The sequence below is a fragment of the Bombus impatiens genome, unplaced genomic scaffold (genome assembly GCF_000188095.3).
Source record: "Bombus impatiens unplaced genomic scaffold, BIMP_2.2 scf_0765, whole genome shotgun sequence".
NCBI lineage: Eukaryota > Metazoa > Arthropoda > Insecta > Hymenoptera > Apidae > Bombus > Bombus impatiens.
Window position 1 is genome coordinate 740,175 of NT_177184.1, and position 16,177 is coordinate 756,351.

The window sequence follows — 16,177 nt, forward strand, 5'->3', positions numbered from 1 at the left end:
AATTTTGCGTAAACACATCATAAATTGTACAATATCAGAAAACTTGGAATTCATATACTGATTCGATCAACGTTTGAAACTTTAATTTTGTATTACAACGACATATGTTTAAAAAGGTCGTCGAAGGTAGTTGGAAATTTTACTTTTGTACGATTTACGGCATAAATTCATTCTGTATGTAGGTACAAGGAACGCCTGTAAACCATGAGCAATTCAGATGATCAGGAATGACTAATAACGGATGTCATAAGATCGATAGTTTGGAAAATGTGCGAAGGAGTTTATAAATGGCAAGTAAGCTGATGTTGCGTTACTTTGAAAAATGGGAAACATTGTTCCTAGAGGGTCTGTCACAGAATAGAGAAGACAGAAGTACGTTCTACTGATTCTGAGATGACTGTGAGTAACAACGTAGCACTTAACCAAAACCCTGAAATGGATTGCTTTACTAACTTAACCACCGATTCCATAAAAAGCTATTTTTTACATTTTTAGCATATGTGACGTATGTGATCAAATCTTTTTGTTAAAGAGACTTTTGTAATCTGACTCGAGGATTTTACCTTCTCAAATCAGATTAGAAAAGAAACAATTTTTTATTCCAAAAGACAAATTAGTTGTTTATATAATTTTATTATATATATATATATATATAAACTACAAGAAGGAATATTTAGAATGTCATCGAGCGTCAGAATTTAGAAACTTGATCGTTCGAGAGCAACTCCTTGTTTATTTTAATTAAAAGCAAACAACAACGGGGAAAGTATAAACGTATGGCGTCAACAAGCAAGATACAGAGAATTGCGCGTATGTGTCGATATTTGTTGATTTATTTTTGAGGGCAGAAGATCCGTACGAACAAAAGCAGTGTTCGTTAACTTTCATATTGTCCTTACTTATTACCATTCTTAATTGGATACTGTTTAATCCTATATGCCTCGATATTCATTCCTTGAAAGCATTCTAAATAGCATCTGATAACAAATTCATCTGATATAAAATATTCAATATTGAAAGAACATGTATTGTTAAAATATTCGCTATTAAAAGAAAGCTAAGAGCTACGGTCGTGTTTACGTTAAAAAGTATTTACGTTCATCTAACGTTTGTTAAAAAGACAAAAGACGAGTGCTTTCTAGATTCCTTTCAACGCTGAATTACTCAAATTAATAATCGCTTGATACTAACGATAAGTGAAATCCGCAAGTAGGCTATCTCGATATCATATTCAAAATGGAAAAGAAAATCGAATTTCTCTATTCTCTCTCGTAGCAGTTGCTATGCTTTTAATTCTACGTTCCATCTCCTTCGTACGAATGATCATTTTCGAATCTTTTTCGAGGTCCAGCGCGAACACGTTCCAGGTAGCAACGTCTATCGATTCGGTATGTTTGATTCATCGATGTTAGACGATGACAAACACAGTCGCTGGTACATGCCACAGGCAATGGACGGGTTGCAATTTCTACAATAACATTTGACGCAGTGCGAGAGTACCGAGTATGGTGATATCGACAGGGATGGCCAGAGTGAACTTTGTCTTGGATATCTCGTGGCTCCAAAGAAAATGAGGGAAAAGACCAGGAGAGTAAGGAAGGTTATCGGGAAGCTGTTTTCGTGGCTCATCCTGCGATGAAAAGTCGATCGGCCGAGAGAAGAGGATCAACACCTCTTTTCGAAACGTACCGGCGGCCCATCCCTAGGCGGCGAGAAGCTCGATCAGCGCTTGCGCCCCGATGCCAGCTATAAGAATCTGACCGGCGCTCGTAGGGACTTCAGTCCACCCCGTGGTACCGGTGTCGCGTTCCTAGTTTCGTTGCTTTTTTCCTTCCCCTGAGCCCTTTCGTGGACGACGTTGTCGCTATGTTGCTTTTCCCATATCAGTGACAAAGAACGAACGATAAGGCGAGAGAGAGAGAGAGAGAGAGAGAGAGAGAGTGAGGGAGAGAGAGAGGGAGGGAGGGAGTGTGTGTGTGTGTGTATGTAAGGGTAAAAAGAGAAAGAGAGAGAGGGAGAGAGCGTGATCATTCCCTGGCGCGCGCGGCACCAGCGAGCAAGGCGACTGGCGAAAGAGAGTGGAGTACGAGAAGTGGAGAACTCGGGGAAACAGGAGAAAGACAGAGAAAGAAAGATAGCGCGCCACTGAGAAAAAGAGCAGCTTTTCCTCCCTTCTCCGGCTTTCTGAAGCGATAGACAGGACAGCGTCGTCAACGTCAGCAGCGACGTCGGCATCCTGGACGATCAGCGTACGTTCACATCGAAAGAAACGTCCATATTTTGCTAGTAGTTGCCTGTTATTTTCATCTATTCGCCTTTAGTGATCGTGATTGTCGTTGCAAAGCTTCGTCGTAAATAGCATTCTTTCTGAAATTTGTAGCCAACGGTGCGACGGACCAGTCTGCCGCGGTGAAAAGACGTAAATGCAACGCGCGTATTATTCGTCGTCCTCGCTGTTTCCTGAATAAGCTTCGACAAAGACTGCGAAAGAAAGTAAGGAGAGAAATTTTCTACTCTCTTTTCGTAACCTTTGAAACCGACGAAACTGGACATATCCGTGCCTCTAGTCGTATTCATACAGTAGACGTGCATGTCGATTCGCGTTGCCAGGCTTTCCGCGCTTTCATTTTTCTTGCCAACAAGTTTTACGGCATTGTACCGCGAGACCAGCATCCGCTATTCGTTGTCATCGAAACGATTGCTGTATCTTAATCAATAGAAACTCGATCGAGCGTTCACTAGATCGGATTTCGAAATATTCGAACTCGAGATAGAAGTTTTCGCTTTAAGGATCTATCATTGCAAGCCTTTGAAGGCGTAACTGTTAATTAATTCCAGCACGCCTTTGAATTTCTTTTTCTAATTTCAATTCACGACGCTTCCATAAACGTTCTATTGACTTCGAACTTTGAAACTAAAAGTTCCTCGATACCTTTCCTAGACGACATTTACCGCGATGTTTTACTTTTTCGTGGACAAAGAGCTTTTTTAAAGCGAAAGCAGAGTAACGTAGCTATTGGCCCGTGTTGAACGATAATTCGATATTTTCTTAGTTGTCAAACAACATTATCATAAAGATACCTCGCCAGTACGTTAAATGATACTTTACTACGATAAAAACGTAGACAAATTAATACAAGATGTCGTTTGATTCTTAATTTTTGGTCAATATCGACATTTGCAAAAGAGTTCATTAAACGTTTGCATGAACGTTCATTTACTATGTTCTAGCTTTCATAGCGTTAATCAAAGAGAATTTAGAGAGAGATATAGCACACAAAATTAACATTAGAGTATGTGTTTGAGCAATTACGTCATTTGAATGACTCGTTAATTTTCCAATGGATGCAATAATTTTTACTTAATGCAATTTAGATTGTTTACTTCTGTCAACTGTACCTTCATTGATAACTTTGTTGTATTTCCACAATTATCTTTCTATCTTTCTTAGACTTACTTTTTCTCTTACTTTGTAGTACCGACTTGAGTTTATTAGCCATGGTGAACACAAAAGGAAAGAAAAAGTTGAGTAAGAAGAGTTTGAAATGGAATCTAGATAGCAGTAATTATACAACGCTACAGTAAGCACGATGGAGGATTAAACTAATTGAAATTTTATCTAATAAGCATTCGATATTTAATCGCATCTGCTTTATAATTTAAGTAATTTGTCTTTAATATAGAGTTTTGCATGATTTGGACTCTTTCAAACGTATGATATTTGCGTTTTAATAACACAGCACAACATACCATAATTGTCTGTTAAGCGAAACAATGAAATAGCTATTTACTCACAAACGATTATTCGCATAGTTCTGGAAAGAGAGGGATGTTTTAAAAACAGCATGAAATTGATTCTCAGTGGTTTGTAAGTTCGTACATTCTTCATAATGTGATAATAATGACGCTTTAATCGAAAATCCATTGAATTTCTGTCAATTAGCATTCTCTTGGTGGAAACATACAACAATCTTCTATTTGTTGAGTCGTTAACTTATTTAATTAATATTAACTGTATTTTCACATATTTTAATATTATACGTTAACCGGTTTTTGCTCTTCAAAATATAAAACACGATGAAGAATTTTGGATTTACTACTAAGATAATTACGGTCCATTAAGTATTATGTACCTCTAATTAATTATAATTCTTGATAATCTTAATTATTCATCAATACTCGCTAATATTCGATAGTTCTAAGTATTAATAAAATATCTAAGTAGCATTTATCGAACAATATCGAAGGAATATTTAACAATTTTATTAAAAATTACTGACTTTAGTGGAATTTGTGAATTTCCTTCAAATATTCACATCATGTTTTTTCTCGCAATTTTCTTTTATTATCGGTGATTTCTGTCGTATAATAGGTCATCAAATTGATCGAACAACGACTGATCTCTCACGGTTTACAATCGCCAGCCACGTGATTGTTTTCCGTGTGCTGTTCGATAGATTTGAAATCATAATGGAACGCTGGCTCGTATTCTCTTCTAATCAATTGTAAATTTTCTAACGGTTTACAATTGAAATTTGATTATATACTCCGGCAACTTTAACATAACTGAACGATCAGTAGTTTCCAACTATCGATCCTAGCAGGTTCATCTCCAACTTTAGAAATAAAGGCTGAGCCTCGACCAATATGTCAAATGTTAATGTCGCTGGATCGTAACATTTTCTGACAGTTACTTAAGACGCCAATAAAAGCGTAAATATACGTTATAGTTAGCGTTTCGTCCGGTGTTGTAACGAGAAAATAACTACTTTCAGCTGCTGAATGTAACTATTGCTATACTGAAATGTTTACGAAAAATTCGAAGGCGAAAAAACGTATAAAAAGGGTTTGGAATTTAATAGAAATAACATTCTTCTTACATTCGATTTTTTTAGTTGTATTCGCGAAGATACGAATTTTCTATCATAAGATTTTCTAGACTTTCCTCTATTTTTCTTTCGTCTGCATTTGTAGATGAAAAATTGCGGGGAACGCGGCGAATATCTAAAAATATAAGACACTGAAAGTACTCGGATCCTATTATTACTTACATTCCATTTCTTTAATTGTATTCATGAAAATATGAATTTGCATAAAAATTCGTAGTCGCGGTTACTCTCTTTCTCCGTTTGTTCTTTATAACTTTCTTTTCTTTCTTTATCGCCTGTTTCAACTTGCCTTTGGTTTCCTCAATTTTCTCAGCATTTTTTTCAAATCTAGTAAAATTATAATTAACCCTAGAAACAGGAAAGGATTCTATACCTTCAACTTCGTACCTCGTTTATAGCCGTGGAAACAATAGCAGTTGATAAAATGCGTGTTTAACTGTGCATTCTTTTCGCGTTCTCGCTCAGTGAAAAGTTTCTAATGGCATTATAGAAAGCGATGTCAGTGCAGTCTCGCATTTTACGTTTTAATTAATGAAATATATCTTCCGACACATTAATTTATAAACTTTTCCTTCCATAGATTACGACGAATACCTACACTCTGTCGATCTGGAAAACAGACAAAAACATGCGTGATCGGTAAAAAGTGAGCTTAAACGTGTTTTGAACTCTCTAGGACAAAGCAATTCGAAGAGAGGAATGCAATCAGCTTTATGTACTTACGTGCAACTATTTCATTTACAATTCAAAGTTTAATACCGGTAGTTGCTCTAAAACATGGCATATATATATATATACATCACTCAAAGCACTATCAAGGGAAAAATACACTTGTATATATGTACGTTATATACGTTTCATCGTATAGAACATTAAGTGACTAATGGAATTACAATGAAACAGAACTTATTATTATTAACCAATGATGGATTATCGTTTCAATTTCACGTAACTATAATAGTAGCACAATTGATCAATTTATCAATATATAGCGTGACTAACATAGTTGGTTGGCAAAGTTCGACCAATATTTGTCCAGTGTGAATAGTTTCTGTCTGAGATATGTCGTTTCATACGTCATGCACGCGAACTTGAATAGAAACCAGCAAAATATCACGGTATCACTGAAAAGTTAGGGCATCTATCTGTTGTTTTCGGCTTCGATAACGTATTTTTCAATTTTTACTCTCTATTGACACGATATATATATCCTGAAATTTATTTGTTTTCAATAGAATATATTACTCTATTTTTATGTCATAAAAAAAGATTTTTGTAAAATCGCGACAGACTCGAAAAGATATTATCTCGAGAAATATCTTACGGGTAATAATTGCTTAAACTATTTACTTTAATGTATATTATTTCTTTGATGCGGTGTTTTTCATTTGCTTAGCATTGTAGCGTATCTGTCTGAAAGTCGTCTCTTTGAAAGTCTTAAAGCTTTTCCGCGGAAAAGACTTTAAAACGTTAAGCAGAGTGGGCAAGTCTTTATTTAATCGTTCATTGTCGTTTTATCAGGAAATTGTATAACGCTTTAATAAGGAAAGGAATATTCCAAAGTACATAAATAAGAACCGAGCGTGTCTGTCTAGACTTTTCTAAATATTTACATTCATCTTTAACACTCCTGTAAAGTAAAATTACGCACAAATATTTACACTTGTACGCACGCATAAAAAGTAACTCGATTATCTTCGTTAATTCTAGAGACACGAAAAAAATTTCATTCACAAAAGTTGATCGACGTAGAAGAGGCCATAAAGCATGCTGACATCAAAGTAGAAGAAAGTTTCAAACAAGTTTTATCAAAAAACGAGAGCATGTGTCGATACTTTTTGTCGTCATTGTGCTTTTTAGCGATACGCTACAATTTATCATATCTGCAGTACAATGGTAGATATCTAGGAGATTTCAATGACCTATAGCACAAGGTCAAGCCGATGACAAATAAAACGGCAGACCACCGATTCCCAAGTCACAAAGGGTGCTCGAAGTGGTATAGTGTACGTTTGCGTCGGCAGACGTGACATTGCAATCGACAGATGAAAAGGACTCGTACATTTCTTATCACTTCCGGATTGATCGGAGCACACGTTGCGATCGTTCGTCTTTGTTTCATGCCTTCCGACGTATTTGGCTTCTTTTTTCCTGCTACGCGATACGTCTTGGCGTTCTCTGAAGAAGTAACTTAAGTGGCGTTACGTCGAACGGACGAGCTGTTCACGAAATTGGCTCGCCACAACCTATCTACCCATTCGGGAAGATCTTATTGATTATAGCTTTTACTGTGCGTGTATTATGCGCAAAGCATCCATCATATCGCTACATTACTTAGCGAATAATACAACGACAATGTTAGAAGGTAGGAAACAAGGAGCTATTCATTGCAGCGTATGCTACAATTAATGCGGAAGTGATAAGAAGCGCATGAACCCCGCCAATCCGATAATTGCAAATAGACGACGCCACTCTGAAAGTCTCTCGTGAATCGTCGAATAAGAATCATTATTTTTATTTTATCATTATTATCTTACGCTCTTATTTAGCAGCGAATAATTTTGCGCCATGAACTATCGAGATCATCCAATAGTTTCCTCGAAGATAAAAGAATAGAGAATGTCATTTAAAAAGATAGATACGATCTTGAAACGTTGAAAATTAATCTCAACCTAATCCTTCTGAGAGATTGTTACTGATATTATGACGCGATTAAATTGATTTAATACGATTAATAACTTGATTAATATGATGAATGTAATCCATCGTTAATTCGTGCATTTTAGTGAAATTTAATTTGCCGTCGTTATAGATCGATTAAAGTGTTTGGATACTTATAAACGATAGTGTAGATCGTGGAAGAACTACCCTTATTGAAGATGCTATTTTAGGCGCTCAATTTGTCGTCATATCGGTTCATAGGTAACAAAACTTCGGTTTTCATTAGTAGTACCTATGAATTTTCCACCTTGATAAGATAAATTTACTGTATCAACATACACAATGTATACCTACGTGTCGTTTATAGATGCACGTGCCGCACATCCGCACACATTGCATTGTTCGTTATCAAGCGATCAAATTGAGTGAAATAACAATTGGACCGCATCCAATATCTGGATCATCGACAGTAAACCTTTTACCATTCTTCCTCTGTAATTGCTTTTATTTTTTCGATAGAAACTTACATGGCTGTGTGATACTACATTTCTAGCAACTTCTAGTGTCATGCAGTTTATGTTTTATTCTTTTTTTTCTTTTTTAATTATACGCTCAATTTACCTCGAAATAATTAATCGGCCAATTTCCTACATAAAACGTACTTACGTATATATATGTGTATATATATCCATGTATATGTATAGTGTATAAAGATTCTACTTTTACTTGGCGTGTACAAACATGAAATATTTGCTGTGGGATCGAACCGACGCGACGTACAATATAAATGTCTGTCTTACTCGATACTAGGAGATGTCAGTGAGACCAATCGATAACATTTATTCGACTTTCGGTTAAACGTGACTGCTCTTTTCGAAGCAACTAGTTTCTACTTGAAGGAGCACGTTCTATGTAGAAATAAAAAGATAGATTCTATATTCTAGTGATAAAATAAAAAGAACGTGATCTATTTTATATTCTTTACTTTAAATACGAATACCTGAATTACTTTCTGTATAGTTAAATAATATTTTATGTGGTTGATAATTGTATATAATTCTAGTTTTTATACAATTGAACAATATTTGATACACTCAACAATATAATTATTTTTATTAATCAACATTTATATTGAATCGTTATTAATTGAATAATGTCGAAATTTATTTAACAGTTGACTTTCGAAAAACTAAAAGATTGATATATTGGTAATTATATCGCACAAAGATCTTGGTATTTCATATTGAGCATTACCACTTGTAGCATTGGAGAGTGTCAAGGAAGACGGAATCGTGGAGAGGAAGTTATCTGCTGAATAATGAATGATCGATCCGCTCGTTTATCTTGCTGCTACATAATATTTAAGCAAGATAAATATTCGACCTTAACTACTTGTTCCGATACTTGTTTCAAAATTCTAGTTTGCTCCTCAGGTAGTTTTTTCTTCGTGCAACTGCTTCAACGTTTCATTTACATAATTCGGTTAATTATAGGGAAGATATAATATTTCTGAAATAAAATACCGCGACATTTTTGTCGAAAATGGTTGCTGTACGAATGCTTTCTATATTCATGGGAAAAATTTACTTCGTATACAAAACGTTTGTTTCAGGGAATTGATTTACTCGGAACGTGGAACAATTAAGTGGATCATCTTTCAATTTCTTGCGGAATTATTAATAAAAACTGGATCGTTAAACTATACGGATAAAATACCGTTGGATGTTTTATACCTACGTAATTCTCCGACAATGAATCTATCAAATAGTTTATTACTATAATTAAACAGACAATGATGATTGGTTCGGTAATTTATGATATACATGAACATAGAAATTTGGATTTTCGGACAGTGTCTTTCCAATTATGCGTTTTGGTTTATTCGATATTTATGAACACGTAATAGCTTTCACGTGAAATCAATATCCAATTTAATACACAGAATTCAATGGGACAAACAAATATATCTAGAGACCTTATCAGAAATTATGTTCAACAATTAAGTATACTCGACGCAACGATACAACTATCGTTGAAAAATATTATGAGAGTTTACCAAAATAGTATAAAATAATAATAAATAAAACAATGCTGCAAGCGTGGAATAAACAAAGTTTCGAAATACAGATATTTATCTGAGAGTTGCCAAGTACCTGAGCGAAATAAAATGTTAGCTTAATTGGCAGCGAATGTTGAATGAATTTTGCGATCATTTTTAATAGATGTTTTGACACGTTTGGGAAATGCGGACGTTTTTCCTTGTTTGTCGATAAAATTTCTCAATTTGATTTTTCAATTCACACAGAATGACAACTGATACAAATATATTACACGTAACAAACCATTACTCGAGGGATTACGAAGATTCGTAATTTTCTACCCTGTTGTTTAATTACTATATCGTGTACTTGCTTGAAAACAAGTAATTTTTAATCCCTCGATTATAAGCATACCTATTATCAAAACATTTAATGATAATCTATCGTGTTATTAGAGACGAACTACGTCAAAATATGTTTACTTCGTAGATTCGTAATAAATTAAGATTTATAATATTATTTTCATAACTTCTCCAACCTGTTGCTATGAAAAAGCAGCTAAATTTTATATACGCGCATTTATATAGTATGTACACACTGGCATTTTTATCTTTGCCTGTTTAGTTATGCACGATGTTAAAATAGGTTCTTTTGAAATAGGCACTTCAAGTGACAATTATTCGACGTGTCTCAGTCTCAGTATATCTTTTCATATAGAAATATACTACGTATCCGCACATTCTTCGATGAATAACTCGTTCAAATGAAATCACTGATTAGATGAAATATTTTATACGAACTCAAAGGGAAAGTTCAGTGAAAAGATCCAGTTTTATTATGAAACGTGCAATCATAAGAAATCACGTTCAATTTACGAGATGGGAAACTGTAGACTATTAAACTTCAAACTTGTACTTTACCGATACTTATTTCTTTATTTATATCTGTTTGCAGTAAATAACTTGTAACCTTTTTTTATACACATTTTCATGTTGCTTCTAAGTTTTACCAGTATAATTTCATCAATTTACAAACCTCGTTGCTACTAAAATTTCAAAAAGTTCCCTGTAGCACGTATAACATATGGAACAAAAATTTTCAAGTACCTTTATGGGTTGCTATACTTTTTATTATCGAATAGTACAACTGTTTATAGTAATTTCATTTGAAAACGCTGAAAAACTCTGATTGTTGTTAGAACAGCTCCTAAGTTCATTAAATACTAAACCAACACTAATACGCTACAAATTGATATAACAGAGCAGTGTTGAAAGTTGTCGCAACTTGCAAATAATTTGTACGAAGCTTGCTTACATTGTTAATGAGCTTTATGATGTTTAGTATACGTACGAGGACGGAATCGAGCGGAGAATTTTATTTTAATATATTCTATTTCCGCCATACCATTTTAACCGATCTGAATGCACAGCACGATTCGACTCGCTTAGGTGGCTGAAAGTAAAACGATTATAAAAGCTATGCTAATCGGAATTGACTTTTGCAGGCGCAAGGGTTTTAATGGTTTTAGAGCTCCTCTATCAACAGATTCTAGAGAGGGAAAAATGGTACGATGTGGGATAAAAATGGCACGATAGGTGAATTTAATTTTACATGTAAAATTCTTACTTGGTACACGTTTCTTCGTTGGAACGAAAGGAAAACAACATTCTTCCCATGGTCTTTCAAGAGAATCCTTCTCCGTGTATAAAGAACTTTTCCTCTTGAGAACATTTTTAAGTACGTTGCATACCCGACCTTTGCACTTCGTGAAAGTCTGAACCCTATGAATTCAAGCAATTTTGTAGCCTTCGATCATTTTTCATTTTATTTTCGCCGAGAAATTTATTCAGAACCTATTTCGATATATTCGTATTAACCCTTGAACGTTCAGGATCAAAGAACGTTACGTTCATGCTGTCATAAGTGAACTTTCGTCCCAATACGTCTCTCTTCGTTTTAGAAATCAATAAAGTCAAGTAAATGTTTTATTACTATTCAATTGCTGTAGCCGTGTCTATTATATATATCGTTTAACGATTTCTTATTTCATAGTGAAACTGCCATTCCGCAAATTTTTACTCTCGAGATTAATTAATGTAACAAATGAAAATTTCAACTACATGTCAGATACGAACGTCAAATGTTTGTGTTTTATCTATAAATGTGGACGTAACAGTATCGACAGCGTAATATCGTCGCTTGCCTTAGGACAAAATTTCCACCACGTTAAAAAGTTTAAAGTATATAGCAGAGAAGCGGAACAACTTTGCATGATAATGTGTGATCGTCAGTGTACATATATGCTACATATTTACATGAAAAAGCACTTTTCTTATTTGCATAATTTAACATCACGTCACAGTAACCCTGGCATCTGTATTCTTGACTTGGTCAAGCAACCACTTCACTATTCAAAGGGTTGAAAGAACGCTGGGTATATACGTGTGTGCAAGTAAAAAAAGTACTTGTTACAGTACACATGCGTGTACTTTCAGGCTAACTTCTTTGTTGTTGAAAGCGTTCTTCCACTTTCTTTCGAGAGCAACGCGATTACTTCTTGTATTGCTTATCGAACTGAAGTTTAATTGGAATTTTTATGATTACATCTTCGTTCTTCTTGCAATGATTAATTCCGTACTTCTTTCTAATTCCAGTAAACGACTCTTACAAATTTTCCCCCCGGATTTTTAAGTTTCTAACCGATTAATCGTTTTGCTAACAATGTGAATCTGTTATCGTTTTCGGTGTAAAACCATTAGGCATCCTAATGCTCATGAACAAGGGTGCATTTTCAATCGATTAGGCATTTAATCGCTGCTGATCCGCTGATATTTTCTTCTTTTTCTTCTTTATTTAAACAGTGCGTTGGCCACGTGTTATCCTTTTTGTTCGATTAGTTTAACGGCCCTTGGTTTCGCGATAGCGCGTTTCCATCAAGCACGTTACAAAATTATTTGGTCAACTACGTAATTTTGTTTAAACCATAAATAAAGAACAATTAGCATATGCGATATGGGAAGACAGGTTCTGTAATTGAGAGAAGACAATTGAAATATAAGTTTCAATCGATTTGAGACCAGGCACCGTACTGATTTCCACTGTAAGTGCACTGAGATTTCAAAGTTAAAGTTGCTTTATTGCACGACAACTTCATAAACTCGACTTCTTGAACAGCTGTACATGACACTTGTTTAAACGAGAAATAAGGCCACTTAATCTCTTATTCACCACAGTCCGATTACCGGGAATTGTGTGACACGTTTAGAATGAAAGTTTTCATATTGTATTATGTCTTAGTTAAAACATTATATCTTCCTGCATATGTTTGTTTCCCATATTGAGCATATTGAAATATTACGTACAATACACGCGTGAAATATTTAAAAATGATATCTGTGTGTGTATGTATCTTAACATTACATTAATCTAAATTTGCTTCTCAATTCTAGAAAGAGAGAGAGAGAGAGTGAGAGAGAGAGAGAGAAAGAGAGAGAGAGAGAGAGAGAAGAATCAATAGTGCTGGTCACAGACGATAATGAAGGCGCAAAAACGCAGTGAATCTATAGTTTTATCCTGTTAAATTCCAAGAAATTTCATATCGATTACAAATTTGTTCCAAAATCTGTCGAAATTAGAGAAATAGTTACATACAACAAGGAAGAATAATTATCGTTTTAATATGAATTTTTCTAATTTCGTACGAGTTATGGACGAATTTAACAATAGCAGTTTCCTTTTAAATTTTGTAGCAGCATAATAGAACCTCTCGTATCCGAACACCATTATCCGAGTATCTCGATATCTGAACGTTCTGCTGCAATATCCAAACGTTTCGCTATCCGAGCAGAATGTCTGCTGATAATAGAGCGCTGCAAATACTATTATTTCACGTATAATAGTGAAAAGAAATGAAATTCACGAAGATGTGCCTTCTGCAAGAGTTTCCATAATTCCAGATACAACGTAACTATCGACAGACTTAAATTGGCTCTCGTCTACTTACATTACCAATGATCCTGTATCGAGATTACGTTAATATAATTGAAAGCGACGAAGGCAGTAGTCCAATTGCAGATATAATAGTTACGATTGTTTAGCTATGATTCGTAGAGGATGAATTGATGATGAACAATAGCTTCAACCGCTCTTATTCCAACGTTGGACAGTATTCGGCCAGCATACATTTCCAAATTGAAGCCGCTTTCCTCCGCATTATATTAGATTGTCGCATAAGTTTCGTCCCGCTACTTCATATAAGTTTATCAACGTAATCATTTGAAATACACTGTTCGTATAAGTAATGGCTCTAGAATTCAAATAAGACAGACCAAGCGTAAGATATTCTCGTTTGTTTTTTCATAGTTACGAGTTCAGACAGGTTCTTGCAAACGTTCGAAATGCTACAGTTGTATAACATATAGAACATTGCATATTCCACGAGTTTCCAGTTACTACAAATGGACAAGGTTAGCAAACAGGCATTCGTTTTATATTTCTCGAGGATGCTCCAACGATGCTTCGCACTGTAGTCAAAGATTTGTTAAATTTTACGCTTCATACTTCGGCCGATCTTAAATTCAAGATGAGAAATGGCTAGATGAAAATATTCGAACGCGTTACCTTTGCGAGTTTTAGCTCAACTAATATGCTATTTTTACTTAAACTTCTGATCAAAAGTAGTTTAATCGCTAACTGTTCAAATTCCTTTTCGTAGTTCCATACCTGGATTTCTGAAGGGAAACAACGTGAATTTTTCCAAACTGTATTTCTTTTACTCTTTCAGCTGGCTGCTCTTCTAATTTTTCCACTAATATTGCCCCAGCTATGCGATGCCGATGCAAAGAAATCTCGTCTCTCGAACTTGAAGCACGATATATCATCCGCGAAAGGGCCATTAGACCGGACTAGGACGTAATCTACAAGGTGATCTTTCAGACTCTTAGAAGAATGCTTTTGAACAGATATAAACCTTGTGCTAGGTATTCTTCAGTTTTTGCGTGTGACGATAACGCATCTCATTAGTGGCACATTTAACGACTGGAAAAGATCCGAAAGTCTTTGCACAGCTGTTACAAAATTCATAATTCCGCTATCCCATAGTCGCGCAGCCAGAAAATTCCAGTAATTAAAGAAACATTTGGAACAGAACATTTTCACTTACTAAAATCTTTCCGTGGGGAAAATTTCGCAATACGTTCACACAGTGTTTTCAAAGGGACGAATGACATAGTCAGTATCCGCAGTGATTAAAGTATAACGTGATCAAATCAGTAAAAGTGTAAGGAACCTTGGCAAGTATTTATTTTATATTTCGGATATTTGAAAAATATATTTTTAATAAACATGTATCATGTCTGTACTAGTTAGTTATCGAGAGCTGTTATTGATAGATTGCGAATTTTTATCCGTGAAAAATTAAAAGGTGTAAAAATGCATAGAACGTACGTGTATGTGCGTAATATATATGCAAAAATATATAGAATAAAAAAAGTACAATATTCAAAATATTATTTAGTAGGAAAAACATAACGCTTGCTTGGATTCCACTTTTTTACATATGTTTCGCGAGAGCACAAATTTGCATATTTATATCGTATATATGTCGTATAAGGAGTGTTTACATTATTTTGTCCAACATCTGCATAACATCAATTCATTTATGAACTACGCTAAACTCTGCAACATGTAATTGATGCACACTCGAACACAAAACGACTGCCCAAAAACAATATCGTTCGATTATCTTTTTCTCAACTTTTGTCCAACTTGATGTACTTATTTTAAATACGATGAAATATTTTCGTATTTGCGCGGGATGAAAAATATTGATATCGAAATAATCATCGAGTTTTCAATAACGTTGCTGGCGAAACAAGTGAAAAAAAATCAATTTATGGAGAAAAAGTAATTGTGTAAAAAGTGGTTCCATATGAGAATAAAAGTGGAATCGCAGTTTGCACAGGCGTGGATGTTATTGCGAGAAAACTCGCGCCACAGGATGGTATAGTTAGTTAAACAGAGGAAAATTTTCCTGTGTAACTTCGCTTAGAACAGAGATACCAATAGTTTGGCCCAGTTATTAGAATCACTTTGTGTACGTGCATATCTAATCAGATATAATGAAATCTAATTGTAAGCACGATTTTCATTTACTGAAACATACCATATCGATTATCTATATTCGAAACATAACGAAAGTCGAACAACTGCGGCAAACAGTTGTTCCAACTTTTCATGCTACATAAAGTTAAGCTACGCTAGAAGTTATGAACAATACATCTTTGTCTAGCTATTGACTAATATCCATTGTGCGAGAAAGAATGCCAGTGAATAAGTTAACAAACTAGGTGGCTTTCAGAGTAAACATTTTCTACGTACATTTTGCAACAATCGTTTTAATAATTATTTAGTCTTTAAACACGTTATCAGTACTCGGTACAACAGTATCGTAGTAATTCTCCTAAATAATAAATAATAGTATACATAGTATGTAAATACGTAGTAATAATAATAGCTAGCGATAATAATACAATTCTTGCGTAATATATAGTAGCATATTCGATGATAAAACAAATAAAATTCTACAGA

The 16,177-nt window shown here is 34.7% G+C and overlaps 1 protein-coding gene across 5 annotated transcripts in view; it reads left to right on the top strand.

Annotated features, from left to right (window-relative positions):
- The first annotated feature begins 1,771 nt into the window (after positions 1 to 1,771).
- Positions 1,772 to 16,177, top strand: part of LOC100741155 (metabotropic glutamate receptor 7-like) — a 42,061-nt gene continuing 27,655 nt past the window's right edge. For 4 of the 5 annotated variants that reach the window (XM_024370449.2, XM_003492590.4, XM_033323048.1 and 1 more), the window contains exon 1: positions 1,772 to 2,249. The gene's annotated coding sequence lies outside the window, so the exon portion shown is untranslated. Of the gene's footprint in view, positions 2,250 to 2,380; positions 2,494 to 16,177 lie in introns of all 5 variants that reach the window. The other variant, XM_033323042.1, reaches the window with a different exon arrangement.